Below are 16,091 nucleotides of genomic sequence, written 5' to 3' on the forward strand. Positions count from 1 at the left end.
TTGGGATTGCAGTGAATCTATAGATCAAATTGGGAAAAACTGGCATCTTGATAATATTGAGTCTTCCTACCCATAAACATAGAATCTCTGTCCATTTATTTAGATCAGGAGTAGAAAACCTTTTTTTCTGCCAAAGGCCATTTGGATATTTATAACATCATTCCCAGGCCATACAAAATTATCAACTTAAAAATTATGCCTGACCAGTGTGGTTCAGTAGTTGAGCATCAGTCCATGACCCAGAAGTCAGCAGTTTAATTATTCAGGGCACATGCCCAGGTTGTGGGGTCAATTTCCAGTAGGGGGTGTGCAGGAAGCAGCCAATCGATGATGTTTCTCTCCCATGGATGCTTCTATTTCTCTCTGTACCTCTTCCTTCCTCTCTCTAAAAATCAATAAAAACAATTTTTTTAAAAAATTAGCCTCCTATATTTTGTCAAACATTTATTTAATTCAACCCTAATGCATTGGCAAGGTCAGACCAAATGATTTTTCGGTCGTTATATGGTTCAAAGGCCAGATGTTCCCCACCCCTGATTTAGATCTTTGATGTCTTTCATCAGAGTTTGTCATTTTCCTTGTATAAATCTCATACATATTTTCTTACACTTATATTGACTAGTATTTCATTTTTTTGTGTTGTGGATGTAAATGGTACTATGTTATTAATTTCAAATTTTACTGTTTGTTGTTATATAAGAAAGAAATTGATTTTTTATATTAACCTAGTATCCTGCAACTTTGCTATAATCATTTATCAGTTCCAGTTTTTTTGTTGTTGTTGTTATTTCCTTGGGATTTTTTTACATAGGTGTCATCTGGAAGCAAAGACAGTTTTATTTCTTCTTCATCAACCTACATTCCTATTTTTCCTTTTTCTTATCTTATTACATTTGCTAGGACTTTTAGATGATCTTGGATTGGAATGGTGAGAGTGGACATCTTTGACTTATTCTCAATCAAATGGGAAAAAAATCTAGTTTCTTGCCATTAAGTATGATGTTAGATGTAGATTTTTTTTTTTAATATCTCCCCCTTATCCATGGAGGATATGTTCAAGACTCTCTATGATACCTGAAACCGTGTATAGTACCAAACCCTCTATATGCTATGTTCTTTCCAATACATACATATCTAAGATAAAGTTTAATTTATAAATTAGGTGTAGTAAAAGATGGACAATAACTAATAAGATAGAATTATAACATACACTTTAATAAAAGTTATTAGGGCCGTTATTAGGTAAAATAAAGGTCACTTAAACACAAGCACTACATTACTGCAACAGACAAATAATTGAGACAGCTACTAAGTGACTGACAGTTGGGTATTATAAATAGTACTAGAGGGCCTCACAGGCCCAGCTTCGTCCGGAAGGATATTACACTCTTCTTATTATAGATAGAGATGTTGGACAAAGGGATGATTCATGTCCTGGGTGAGATGGAGTGGGGAGGTGAAGATTTCATCACACACTCAGAATAGCACCCAATTGAAAACTTACTAATTATTTATTTCTGGAATTTTCCATTTAATACTTCCATACTATGGTTGAACACAGGTAACTGAAACCATAAAAAGGAACATTGTGGAAAGAAACCACAAATAAGATGAAGGGAACTTCTCTATTCTTTATCAAGTTAAGGAAATTCCCCTCTATTCCTACTTTGTTGAGAGATTTTATCATAAATGAGCAATTTTCTAAAAACATTTTTCTGCATCTATTCATAGGATCATATGACTTTTCTTCTTTAGCCTACTGAGGTGATGGATTACATTAATTGATTTCAAATGTTGAATCAGCCTTGCATAGTTGCAAATAAATCTTATTTGGTTGTGTTATATAATTTTTATACATTATTGGATTTGATTTGCTAATATTTTGTTGAGGAGAAGTAGATTTTTAAACAATGCTAAAACAAATATTATTTTACAATAATCCACTTGGATTCATGCAAAAAAAATATTTCTTTTTAAGCGTTCTTTGCATAGGAGAATTATTAAGCAGGCATGTTAACTGGGGCTATATATTTAAAAATATAAAGTAAATAGATTGTGTTTAAATTATATCTATCTACCTATCTATCTATCTATCTATCTATATATATATATGGTATTTCCTCCTCCCCCCCCCACCCCGGCCTATCTTCACCTAGAGCTTGTCTCTCCATGAGCTATAACTGAAATCCCTACTCGGTTCTTTCAGCTTCTAGTTGCCACTTTTCCACTGGGCACTTTGTGGTCTCCCACACTGATGCAAACTTCAGTGGTAAGACCAGAATATGAGCAGGGTTTACGCATACTTGGAGACTCACCACCTCCACAGCTCCCTTCCTTCTAGGATCCCTCCTTGCTTCCCAGCTGCTCTTCTAGTTCTGACCGCTGTATTCTTGACACCACTATCCAGTAAAGCTGAAACTTCATCCTGAGCTACCTAGTGGGTTGGTGAGCATCTCTGAGCAAAAACTGCAAAAACTGCAAACTAAAAAAATCACCACAGTGCAGTTCCAATCTTTTAAGTGTAGATTCATCTCCGATTTCTGCCTGCTTTTTATCTCTGTCCAATGTGTTTAAAAAGTCGATCTGCAATATTTTTATACATACTTTACCATTATTTTCTATGGGAGGGTTAGTCCAACTAAGTTATACCACCATTACCAAAAGCCAGATTTCCCAGCATCACTATTTTGCTCCATTCTGAAATCACACTTCGGTATCCACCCATTTTTGTTGGTGGTGGTGCTGGTAGTGGCAGAACAAGAATTTTGTTCAGATGTCCATCCTCCTCCCACATACCTGATTAATAAATCCTGATTAATCTGTGTCAGTGCTATAACTCATTTCCCTTGCATCAATGATATGCTTAGGAAGGGTCATCAGTCAGGCAACCAGAAACTACTCTTTACATAAAGGGTTTTTAAATAAGAAATTGGTGGCTTATCCAGAGAAAGGGCCTAAGGGAGCAATGGTCAGAAAAATCACCGCTGACCTTCTCAACTGGAAGCGCTCAAGCAGGCTGTTCTCAAGACTCACCTTGAAGTTCCTAGGAGTGTCACATCCACTTATGATTCTGGCTCCAATTAACTAGAGAATAATGATCTCTCCAGCAGACTGGCTCAAGGGTGTCTCCCATCAACACACTCTAGCCTAAAAACACACGACAAAGGGAATTCTGGCAAAAGCTCCTCACTTTTCCTCTTCAAAGCAAAGGAGACCTTAGAAGGGGTAGTGGTGATGCCAACTCAACACTGATAATCTGACACAGGGCATGTGACCCAAATTAGCCAAGGGCACAGGAGGGGAAGCAGCCGGAGAGCCTCTGAAGATTTATTTGCTGATAAACTAAACGAAACAAAGACTCACAAGAACAGCCGCTCTTCTTCCACTGGATTTTTCTTCCATGTGACTCTTGGAACTAAATCGTGAATCTTGTGATTGAGAGAGGAGCCCGCTGAGATGGAGGCAAACACAGTCTGAAGCCTGTCCAATCTGGACTTATTATGTGAGAATTAGTTCTATTACTTAAGTCATTTTCAATAGTTGTGTTTTTTTTTCAAGTACAGCATATTATTTAGATCATGAAGGTAAATCTCAGAAGAAATCATTTAAAGAAGTGAAAGTATGTTCTATTATGTTAAAAAATTAAAATTAAAATTAAAGGAATGAAAGTAGGACCCTTTAAGAAAAAAGAGTGGCGATAATGAGATGTGGTATTTATTCGCCTTTTGCTATTTTACATTGTCAAGATATATACATTACTCAAATAAAAAATTAAATTAGAAAAGAGGCAATCTGACAACTCAGTACCATCCCCACAGCATGCTTTTCTTGATTCACTCTGACTTAGAGTACAAAAAGAAATGGCAGCTAAATGCAGCAATTCTTCCTCACTCTTATTTCAGACCATCATCAATTCTAGCTGCCTCCTGAGGAGTTCCTAAGTGAAGCCCATCCTCTTTCCCTTGATCTACTGCCTGTCATCAAAATAATCATCCCAAAAGGGCAAATACAATTGCATCCTCTTCTGATTAAAACACTGACTCAACGGTCTCTACAAGACGCAATCCAAATTCCATAGGATGGTATTCAAGGTTCTTTGTGATCTGGCTCCTGATGCTCTCTCATGTATATATTCCAGATATTCGGAAACTCTTGCTTTTCTCCGTATACCACACTCCTTCACACAGTTTCTTTGGTTTAGAATGTCCTTCCTCACTAATCCCTTTTTAGTTACCTCTTCTGTGAAGATTTCTTACTCCCCTAGTCCTTCTACTGTCTTTCCAGATACGTATCGGGTACCTAAAGCCTCCATCAGCACAAAATATATTACATATCAAAAATCACTTACTGGAGTCTGAAAAATATATGAAAACTAAAATATTTTTGGTAACTCATTTGATGGCAAAAACGGAATTGAAGCATTTAGATTTGTAATTTGAATTTATTCTACTTTGTGTGAATGTTCATTAATTTTGTTGCAGAAATATTAATGGGTTTCATTCAGAATGAAGCCTCAGACCCAGAGGTGGTATTATGTAAATGTAGCATATGCACCTGTGGTCCATTCCAAAAATGGCTACTGCAGTGTTTCTCATCCCAGAAATTCTAGAACTTTCACTACTCATCAAGTGAGGTCTATACATCCTTGAAACTGGGAGTGATTTTATAACTTCCCAGATGAACAAAACTATATTTCTTATGCTGTACATTACATTTCCATGACTTTCTTTTGGCATGGTGGGGGGTGGGGGGACAGGGGGAAGAGTAGCACTTTGATGCCTACCCTCACCCCTCTTTAAGTTTTCCAGTGTAGTGCCATTTAATTTTGGCACATGGTGAGGCCTCATGTAGGTGTTCTGGCCCACATCCCCGCTAAGGTCTCAACCACCAGCCATCAACCGCCAACCAGCATCAACCGCCTGATGTGCAGCTGAGTGATGTTTTAGGTGATGCCTGTGCTCGGCATTAAGGAGCCCCAATTGCTGTCTGAGTAGAGCAAACACAAGCTGGTGCAAGCAAGCTCTGCCTGCCCCAAATGCAGATATATTAGAAAAACTATTGTTTTATTGTCTTAAGGCACATGTGTCAAACACAAGGCCCGCGGGCCAAATCCGTCCCGCCAGGCCTTGCAATGTGGCCCGCACCGCGCTGTCATCACTGCACTCCGCTGCGTTTCCATCACAATGACAGTTTATGACTGTTCAGTAAACCATTCGGTCCGCGATTTAGGCTGGATTTTAGATTTTGGCCCCTTCTCTGATTGAGTTCGACACCCCTATCTTAAGGCAATAAGTTTTGGGATCTGCTGCCATAGAAACCTAAAATTTCATCATGTAACCTTGCAAAAAATGTGAACTGTCATTAGAATGTAATGCACAGCATAAGAAATATCTACACTAATAAAAGTGTAAGATGTAAATTGTCCAATCAAGAAGGAATATGCAAATTAACTAAAAAAAGATGGTGGTTTAATTTGCATACACAGGCACTGAGCGGCATGTGAAAGGGGTGGGGGGTGGCAGGATGCTTGTGTTGTTGCCATAGCGACAACCCAGGTGTTCTGCACCACCCTAGGCGCTCTGGGCCTCTGGGCAGTGTGGGAAGGCAGAAAGGTGGCTCAGGCCGGAGTCAAAGGCAGTGCGGCAGCCAGGGGAAGTAAGGTTCATTCTTGCATGAATCTTTGTGCATCAGACCTCTAATAGTCAATAACATTGTAATAACTATGTATGGTGACAGATGGTTACTAGACTTATCATGGTAATCACTTTGTAAGGTATAGAAATGCCTAATCACTATCTTGTACACCTGATAGTGATTAGACATTTCTATAACTTAGAAATATATTATATGTCAACTATAACTAGTATTATATGTCAACTATAACTCTAAAATAAATTAGTTTGTTAAAAAAAAAAAAAAAAAAAAAACTCATAAGGGGGAGGATCCAAGATGGCTGCTCAGGTAGACACCTAACCGCAGCAGCACACAACAATTTCAATGGAATACAACTAAAATATAGAGTGGACATTGCCCGAGCTACAGGTATTCGACTGACTGAAAATTCTACAACAAGAAGGAAAGAGAAAACCAGAAGGAAAATCAGAGGAGCTGAAAAAGCCTAAGGTACGGAGACATGCTACGCACTCACACGCACGCGCGCGCGGAGAGGTCGCAGCCGGAGAGGAGGGGAGGGCTGGGTGCTGTCTGGCGTTCCCTAGCAGGAAGGAAATAAAACCCCCAGCCTGGGCTGAACCCCCGAACCGGCAGCACTGAGCCCCAGTTATGGGCCAATCCCTGGGTACCCAGGCTCAAGCAGAGGGAGACGGAGCTGTGAGGTGGAGTCCTAGGAGAGTGGCGAAAGGCCGAGCCCCGGAGTCGCGCACATTGCGCTCAAGGGAAGGAATGTTGACTCTGATGTGGGATTGCCCTGGAGGGAAAAAAACAGGAGCTCCAGCCTTGCTGGGCACCAGATTCGACTGCTCTGAACCCCAGTTTTAGGCCAGACCCTGGGGACCCAGGCTTAGGCAGGGGGAGATGGGGCTGTGAGGTGGAGTCCTGGGGGAGCGGCGAAAAGCGGAGCACCCAGAGTCGCGCACACTGCGCGCAGAGGACAGTCTGTTGACTCTGATGCTAGACTCCCCTAGTGGGAAGAAGAAAAAAAGCTCCAGATTGGAGGAATGCGACGAGGAGCAGGAGCCCCTCCCGGACACTGGCCAGCCGGGCGCCAGCAAGGAGCCAGGCGACAGGGCCCCTGGGGGTGGGGGGGGTGCCCCTGGGCCTTCAACCACTGAGCATGGGCCACGGAGCCCGGGGGCTATTTCCTGGGCAGCACCGAACCAGGCAACAGGCTGAAGCAGCGCAGGAGCCTGCAGAGAACAAAGGGGTGCCACAGGCCAACCTGCTGAGCTTCTAGGACAAGGAGGAAGAAACCGAAGAAGTTTCCAATGTGAAGAAATCAAGTGAGAACAAAAGATAGTAAAATTACTTAAGAAAGAATACAAAGAAGATCTTGAAAAATCGAAGACTAAGTCAGAACTCAACTCAGCAGCCAACATTGCAACATAAATGCGTGTTTGTTTGTTTTAAAAAAAAAAAAAAAGGGACAGAATGTTGGAACGGCGGCGGCCAGGCCTAGAGTGGCCAGGCACAAGGCAGTGGCAGCCTGGCCCTGAGCAGCAACAGCCAGGCCCCAGAGCAGCAACAGCCAGGCCCCAGAGCAGCAGCAGCCAGAACCAGAGCAGCAACAGCCAGGCCTGGAGCAGCCAGACCTGGGGCAGTGGCAGCCAGGCCTGAGGCGGAGGCGGCCAAGCCCAGGGTGGCCAGTCCAGGAACACCCAGGCCCGGAGTGGCCGGGCCTGGAGAAGCTGGGTCCAGAGCAGCCAGGTCGGGAGCAGCCAGACCCAGAACAGCAGGAGCCAAGTCTGGAGCATCCAGGCCGGGAGCTGCCAGGTTCGGAGAGGCCGGGCCCGGGGCAGCCTGGCCCAGAGCAGCCGGGTTGGGAGCAGCCAGGCACAGAGCAGCAGCAACCATGCTTGGAGCAGCCAGGTCTGGAGTGGCCAGGCCCGGAGCAGCTGGGTCGGGTACGGCCAGACCCGGAGTAGCAGCAGCCAAGCCCGGAGCACCAGGTCGGGAGCTGCCAGGCCCGGAGCAGCAGCTGCCAGGCTGGGAGCGGCCAGGCCTGGAGTGGCCGGGCCCAGAGCAGCCGGGTCGGGTGCAGCCAGGCCTGGAGTAGCAGCAGCCACGCCCGGAGCAGCCAGGTCGGGAGCGGCAGTGGCCAGACCCGGAGCAGCTGGTTGTGGAATGGACCAGAGCAACAGAGGCCAGGCCCGAAGCAGCCAGGCCCGGAACAACTCGCTCCTCGCCTGCCTCCGCCCCAAGGCTGCCTCTCAGACATGGCTGGAAACTTTTGGTGGAACTTGAGGGTCTGCTGAATCAATGCAAACAGCTACTGACTCAGTCTATAGACTCCAACAGGAGGAGCAGAAACAAAAAAAGATTTATAATGACCATTTAATAGCTAGTGAAAACCACCATATAATCCAGTGGGAAGACTTCATGAAAGAACAACACAACAAACAAGCTGAAGTGGATGAAGAGCACAGAAAAGCTGTGGAGAGGCTTAAAGAACAATATGCTGAGATGGAGAAGGACCTTGGAAAATGTTCAACCTTTTAAGAACCTGAACCACAACAGTGTGAAAGCATTGACTTCCCTCAAAGAACTAACTATTCTCATCAAACCATTTAGCCTCTGCTTCAAGCTTAGCAATATATTTAGTGGCACTCCTATCAGGAGAAAGGAACTTCTACTGGAGTACTAATTGTTTTGTGGAAAAAGAGTGCTATATCTTTCCTGTTTAAGTGCCTATATATGATTATTTGGGCAAGAGGATGAAGAAAAATTGGATAAATTTACTTTTATGTTAATCAGAAAAAAAAACAACCTCGTAATTCTTTTTCTTAAAAAACACTAATACATATTGAGTGGGGAAAAAGTGAAAATCTGAAGTGCTAAATGCAGTTTAATCTAGCTAATTCTCACTTTCTTACCTTCAATTCTGATCATTTTCATAAAAAAAGAAAAATAGGAATCTCACCCTAATTCTTAAGAGATGGAAACAATTGTAGTATCGTGTAACTTCATATGACTTAATCATTATTCTGAAAGACAATGTGGGATATATTTACATTTTATTTGTTATGTAACTATAAAAGATACCAGTTATATTAGTAAAAATTGTTAAAAGTATATAAATGGTTTGGATCCATTTCTGGATTCTCTATTCTGTCCCATTGGTCTATAAGTTTGTTCTTGTGCCAATACCAGGCAGTTTTGAGAACAGTGCTTTGTAATACAACTTTATATCTGGTATTGAGATCCTCCTATTTTATTCTTCTTTCTCAAGATTGCTGCAGCTATTTGGGGTCTTTTTTTATTCCAGATAAATTTTGGGAGAGTTTGTTCTATGTCTGTGAAATATGCCATTGGTATTTTAATGGGGGTTGCATTGAACCTATAGATTGTTTTGGGTGGCATGGGCATTTTACGGTTTTTTTTTTAATCTTTATTGTTTAGATTATTACAGTTGTTTCTCTTCCCCCCCCCACCCCCATAGCTCCGCTCCACCTGGTTCCCACCTTACCCCATGCCCTTACCGCACCCCCCAATGTCCTTATCCATAGGTGTATGATTTTTATCCAGTCTCTTCCTGCAGCCCCCACACCCTTTTCACCCCAAGAATTGTCAGTACACTCCCTTTCTATGTCCCTGATTCTATTATATTCACCAGATTATTCTGTTCCTCAGATTTTTTATTCACTTGATTTTTAGATTCACTTGTTGATAGATATGTATTTGTTGTTCACAATTGTTATTTTTACCTTTTTCTTCTTCTTCCTCTTCTTAAAGAATACCTTTCAGCATTTCATATAATACTGGTTTGGTGGTAATGAACTCCTTTAGCTTTTTCTTATCTGTGAAGCTCTTTATCTGCCCTTCAATTCTGAATGATAGCTTTGCTGAGTAATCTTGGTTGTAGGTTCTTGCTATACATCACTTTGAATATTTCTTGCCACTTCCTTCTGGCCTACATAGATTCTGTTGATAAATCAGCTGACAGTCATACGGATGCTCCCTTGTAGGTAACTGTTTTTCTCTTGCTGCTTGTAAAATTCTCTCTTTGGCTTTTGCTCTTGGCATTTTAATTATGATGTGTCTTGGTGTGGTCCTCTTTGGATTCCTTTTGTTTGGAGTTCTGTGCACTTCCTGGACTTGTAAGTCTATTTCTTTCACCAGATGGGGGAAGTTTTCTATCATTATTTCTTCAAATAGGTTTTCAGTATCTTTCTCTCTCTCTTCTTCTGGCAGCACCTCCCCTCCTCCCCCTTCCCCTACATTCAGATGTTGGTATACTTGAAGTTGTCCCAGAGGCTCCTTACACTATCTTCATATTTTTTATTCTTTTTTTTTTTTTTTTTTCTTTTCCAGTTGGGTATTTTTTGCTTCTTTGTATTTCAAATTTTTTACTTGATTCTTGTGATCCTCTAGTCTGCTGTTGAATCTCTGTATATTATTTTTTATTTCAGTCTGTGTGTTTTTAATTTTTAGTTGGTCCTTTTTCATATCCTCGAGGGTCTCACTAAATTTATTGGCCTTTTCTAGAAAATTCTTGAAAAACCTTAAAACCATGGTGTTGAAATCTCTACCTGGTAGTTTTCTTTCCTCCTTTTCTTTCTTTTGTGACTATTTTTGCTGCTTCCCTGAGTTGATAGAATGGCTTTGTGTGCTAGGTGTCCCAAAGGGCCCAATGGCTCAGCCTCCCCAGTTACCTGAGGTGGACACTCTTGATGCACACCTTTGTGGGCTGTGTGCACAGTCTTGTTATAGTTAAGCCTTGATTGTTGTTGGTATCACTGGGAGGAATTGACCTCCAGGACAATTGGCTGTGAGGATCAGCTGTGTCTATGATGGGAGAACTTCTATGCTGGAGACACCCTTATGAGGCAAGACTTGCTTCAATGGGACTTTGGTTCTCACTGAGTCTGTCCCCTGAGTGTATCCCATATGGATCTGAGGAGTTGTAATCTAGATGGTCCTACTCTGACCACTGGGTACACTGGCTCTTGGATCTCCAAGGGGGTGCTAATTTAGCCTCTGCCTGAGGCTATCCAGCAGGAGCTATGGAAAGATCTGCAGATTCCTCTTCTTTGTTTGGATTTTGGAGGTGCCAGATGAGGCCCAGTTGTGAAGCAATGCAAGCTGCTGCAGGGCCTTGGGCCTTCTTTTGGATATTCTGACTCAGCTGCAGTTAGTTAAGTTTAGATTTCAAAGGACCAGGCCATTCATATGCAAAAGCTTCTGTGCACAGTTTCAGGGCAGAGCAAACAGCAATGGCTTCCCATCAAACCCAGCCCTAAGAGGCCCCTGGGTCTCAGTGTCCCTTGGTAATCACTGCAAGCACCTCTGAGAGAAAGCCGCCCTCGAATTCTGCCTGCTGCCAGAAAGTCCAGTTTCTCCCCGTATGATTCTGGGTTCCCAGAGTCTTATCCGGAAATGGAGTTCAGAGTAGTTGGGAGCTTGTGTCTCCCTGCGGATTAAAAAAGCCAGCCGCGTACTCAGCTGCTAGCCCGTTTCACACACACCTTCGTACCTCTGCACTTGAATTCCTCACCTCCTCAGAGTCTCAGTGTGCTTTTCTCTTCCCTTCTGGTTGTAGAATTTCCACCTAGCCAACTTTCCTGTGGTTCTGGATGATGACTGTTTTGTCTTGTAGTTGTAGTTTTAATGTGGTTGTGTGAGGCAGCAAGTTCAGGTATTTATCTATGCTGTCATCTTGGTTTCTCTCTAGTATAGACATTTTAATGATGTTGATTTTACCAATCCATGAACAGGGTATGTTCTTCCATCTGTTTATGTTTTCCTCTATCTCTTTTTTCAGTGTCCTATAATTTTCTGAGTACAGATATTTTGCCTCCTTAGTTAAGTTTATTTCTAGGTATCTTAATTTTTTTGATTCGCTGGTAAATGGGATTGTTTTTTAAAATCTCTCTTTCTGTAAGTTCACTGTTGGTGTATAAAAATGCCATTGATTTCTTAGCACTAATTTTCTATCCTGCTACATTGTCAAATTCATTTATTAAGTCTAATAATTTTTTGATGGAGTCTTTAGAGTTTTCTATGTACAGTATCATGTTATCTACAAATAATAACAATTTTACGTCTCCTTTTCCAATTTGTCTACCTTTTATTTTTTCTTCTTGTCTAATTGCTATGGCTAGCATTTCCAGGATTACCAGACTGGTGCAGCCACTGTAGAAAACAGTATGGAGTTTCCTCAAAAAAGTAAAAATGGAACTCCCATTTGACCCAGTGATCCCACTTCTAGGAATATATCCCAAGAAATTAGAAACACCAATCAGAAAGGATATATGTACCCCTATGTTCATAGCAGCACAATTTACAGTAGTTAAGATTTGGAAACAGCCTAAGTGCCCATTAGCAGATGAGTGGATTTAAAAACGGTGATACAGCTACACAATGGAATACTACACTGTGGTTAAAAAAAAAAAAAAAAAAAAAAAAAAAAAAAAAAAGAAAGAAAGAAAGGAAGAAAGAAATTCTTACCATTTGCAGCAGCATGGATGGAACTGAAGAGCATTATGCTAAGTGAAATAAGCCAGTCAAAGAAAGATAAATATCACATGATCTCACTCATTTGTGTAATTTAATGAATAACATAAGCTGATGAACAAAAACAGATCAGAGACAGTTAAGCATTGATTATACTGTCAAACCTCAGAGGGCAGGTAGGGAGGGTGGGGATAAGGGGGAGAGATCAACCAAAGGACTTGTATGCATGCATATAAGCCTAACCAATGGACACAGACACCAGGGGAGTGAGGGCCTGAGTGAGGAGGGTGGAGGGTAATGGGGAGGATAAGGATACATATATAATATCATAATCAATAAAGAGAGAGAAAAAACACATAAACGTATCTATATAGATTATTAATTACTAATAATCAAATTTTAAAAAAAAACAGATAAATCACTACATCACCCAAGTTTCATGGCAGATATCAATTTATTTATTTATTTTTCCTTTGCTGTTTTTAAACTGCATTACCCCCATAAGATACAGGGCCCATCGAAGCATTCTTGAGCAAAGGTTCTACTACAAAGGATCCTGGAGATGAGATGAGATGAGATGAGATGAGATGAGATGAGATGAGCAGGGCATGTGCTGCTCAGAGGAAGCAACCTCCATGGAGGATAATGAGTGCCTCCTTGCTCACAGCTATTTCCTGTTGCCCAGGGACTTGGGGATTCTGGAGGAGGCTGGGTCAATGATGAGATTCAGCCTGAGCAAAAGCAGAGCTCTGAGAAGAGCAGAGAAACAAGGAGATGCACTTAGAGCGTGTCAGAAGAATGGGATGGGGCAAGGCTTTGGAGTAAAGCCCCAGGCAGCCACTGATAAGACTGTCCTGCTTATACCCCTCTGAACAAGTCCAAAAGTTGTTTCCCACTTCAAATTCTATATTTGAAAGGAATGCTATTCTGCTAAAATGTGATATCACAGTTGTGATGGTTAAATGCTATGTGTCCCTTATTATTTCTTGTTAATCCCTTATTATTTCTTGTTGATCCCTTATTATTTCTAATTGATCCCTTTTCATATCCTCATAGGTCTCATTTATTTTATTGGCCTTTTCTAGGAAATTCTTGAAAAATCTTATAAGTGTGGTTTTGAACTCTATATCCAGTAGCTTTTTGTCCTCCATTTCTTTCATTTGTGATCTGTCTCCTTGTCTCAGCATTTTCACAGCTTCCCTGAGTTGGTAGCCTTAAAAGTCTCTGTGCTCAGCTTGGATGGGGCAGAGTTTCAGGGTGGAGCCTATGGCCTTGGCTTCCCTCAGCCCCACCCTATGAAGCTCCTGAGTCTCAGTGTTCCTCAGGGTAACTTCGGTACTCACTACAAGCACCTCTAAGAGAAAGGTGCCCTTGAGTTTCACTCACTACCAAACAGTCTAGGCTCTCCCTCAATGAGCCCGGAACTGGGGTTCAGTTCAGTTGGAAGTGGAGTTGGAGGTGGAGTTCAGAGCAGTCTGGAGCTTTTGTCTCCTTCCCGACAGGGCAATCAGCAGCACAGCCAACTGTCTGTTCTCTGCGCGCAATGTGCGTGCCTCCGGGACTTCCTTTCACCGCTCCCCTGGGATTCCGCCTCACAGCCCAGGCTCCCTCCATATGAGCTTGGGTCCCCGGGGTCTAGCTAGAACTGGGGTTCAGTGCTCTTGGATCTGGGGTTCAGCACAGTCTGGAGCTTTTATCTCCTTTCCACCAGGGAACGCCAGCCAGGCACTCAGCCTCCCCCTCCTCTCCGGCTCCGTCCTCTCCGCGCACGCGCAAAGTGTGTCTCCATACCTTAGGCTTTTACAGCTCCTCAGCTTTTCCTTCTGGTTTTCTCTTTCCTTCTTGTTGTAGAATTTTCAGTCAGTCGAGTTTCCTGTAGTTCTGGGTAATGTCCATTTTGTATTTTAGTTGTATTTTATTGAAATTGTTGTGTGAGGCTGTGGTTAGGTGTTTACCTGTGCAGCCATCTTGGATCTCCCTAAATGTTATGTGCCTAGCCCAGCTGGTGTGGCTCAGTGATTTAGTGTTGACCCATGCACCAAGAAGTTGCTGGTTTGATTACAGGTCAGGGCACATGCCCAGTTTGTGGGCTTGATCCCCAGTAGGGGAGGTGTAGGAGGCAACTAGGCCTGTAGGGGAGGACAGTTTGGGGCGATCAGGCCAGCAGGGGAGGGCAATTGATGTTTCTCTCTCATTGATATTCCTAACTTTCTTTAAAATCAATAAAAACATATATTTAAAAATATATATATTGTATGTCTACTTGACTGGCCCTGCGACACCCAGATTAAATGTTATTTCAGATGCTATTTCCAGATGAAATTAGCAGTTGGATTAGTGGACTTGGCAGATGGCCCTCCCCAGTATGGGTTGGCATCATCCAACCCACTGTGGGCCAGAATAGAACAAAAAGGCAGGAGAAGGAGAAATTCACTGCCTTTGCTTCTTCCTGCCTGCTTGAGCTGGGACATCAGTCTTCTGCCCTTGGACTAGGACCAACACCATCCTCTTCTTGGTTCTCAGGCCATTTGACTCAGACTGGATAATACCGGCAGCTCTCCTGGGACTCCACTTCACAGACATAGGTTGTGGTACTTCTCAGACTCACATGAGAAAATTCCTCAAATGAATCTCTTTATATATATATAATCTGTCTTTACCTATGTCCATCTCTATATTTACACTTCTCCTATTGGTTCTGTTCTCTGGAAACTTTATCCAAGACTAAAAACAAGTCCATTGAACATCATAGATGGAAATAAACTCCATCGTAGATGGAGATAAATAAGTTTATTTATCCTGCACACACCCTCTCCCCAATACCCACATACCTGTCTGAATTCCATTTCCCACTTTTCATTTATTATTTAGAAGTGATGACCCATATGAAGACAATAGCTCTTTCTCATTTTAGAAACTAACTAACTGTACAGTCACTGAAGACAGGAGCAGTATCTCAGAGAGCTGTATTTCCTATAGGGCCTAAAACCCAGATGCAAGTGCTCTGCACATAGGTAGGAGTTTCAGCTAACTAATGAATTTAATTTTCAAATTAAATATTAATATTTAAGAACACTAATTAGTATTGCACTATTAAACTCAAAATCAAAGAAAACTGAATGACATAGAGACTGCCCTGCCTTTACAGTTCTCACCCAGAATCCTTTTGAATGAGACTGAAGTACAAGTCAGGGAAGTAGAGAACAGAATGCAGTCTTCAGGTCATCGATTTGGCCCCCTTCACCAGCATTAAATTAGCCATGATAAAATGAATGAAAGTCCTGTCAGCATATTAGACACATTGGCAAAAAGAACAAATGAAATAACTTTTTATAAAAATACTCACCAGAGAGCATGTTTGTTTGTTTTTTAATTTTTATTTTAGAGATAGAAGGAAAAGAGAGAACACTGATGTGAGAAACATTGATTGGTTGCTTCCCACCTCAACCAGGGATCTACCCCCCAACCTAGGAATCAAACTGCAACCTTTGGTATAAAGAGGACCCTCCAACCGAGCCACCTGGCAAGAGACCAATAAATAATTTTGACAAAAGTCTGTCTCTCTTTTCTATAGGTCATTTGATCTTTATCACAAACCTTCTTTGACATGATAAACCAAAGATTGAAAACTGAAGATATGAGATACACATAAACTTAGATTATATAGTCCACATTTAGTCCACATGTTCTAGAATTGTTCCCTATAGAAATATTTTCTATAACTTTGTCTAATCTTTTTCCAGTAAACTTCCTCTAAATGTTTTATAGTTTTTTCTAAAGAGCTTAATCCAGTTAGACACATCTTAGATAACTGACAGTTTTTCTGAAACTTCTGTTTCAACTTGTCTTATTTAAATTTTGTCCCATTACTCCTGCTCAACCTCTTTTCCTGTCACTCTATTGTAGATAATGTTCACATTCCTTCTTAGGCATAATTTAACCACGCTTCACACATTAACTTG

At 41.8% G+C, this 16,091-nt stretch overlaps 1 long non-coding RNA gene across 1 annotated transcript; it reads right to left on the reverse strand.

Moving 5' to 3' along the window:
• Window positions 1-1,418: 1,418 nt before the first annotated feature.
• On the reverse strand, window positions 1,419-3,143 carry LOC118727109. The gene is made up of 3 exons (XR_004990494.2): window positions 3,034-3,143; window positions 2,496-2,583; window positions 1,419-1,565 (listed from the first exon to the last, which is right to left on the reverse strand). It is a non-coding gene; the product is annotated as an uncharacterized LOC118727109 (long non-coding RNA).
• Between the last annotated feature and the right edge of the window lie 12,948 nt (window positions 3,144-16,091).

This window comes from Pipistrellus kuhlii, unplaced genomic scaffold (genome assembly GCF_014108245.1).
Source record: "Pipistrellus kuhlii isolate mPipKuh1 unplaced genomic scaffold, mPipKuh1.p scaffold_m20_p_1, whole genome shotgun sequence".
NCBI classification, from domain to species: Eukaryota; Metazoa; Chordata; class Mammalia; order Chiroptera; family Vespertilionidae; genus Pipistrellus; species Pipistrellus kuhlii.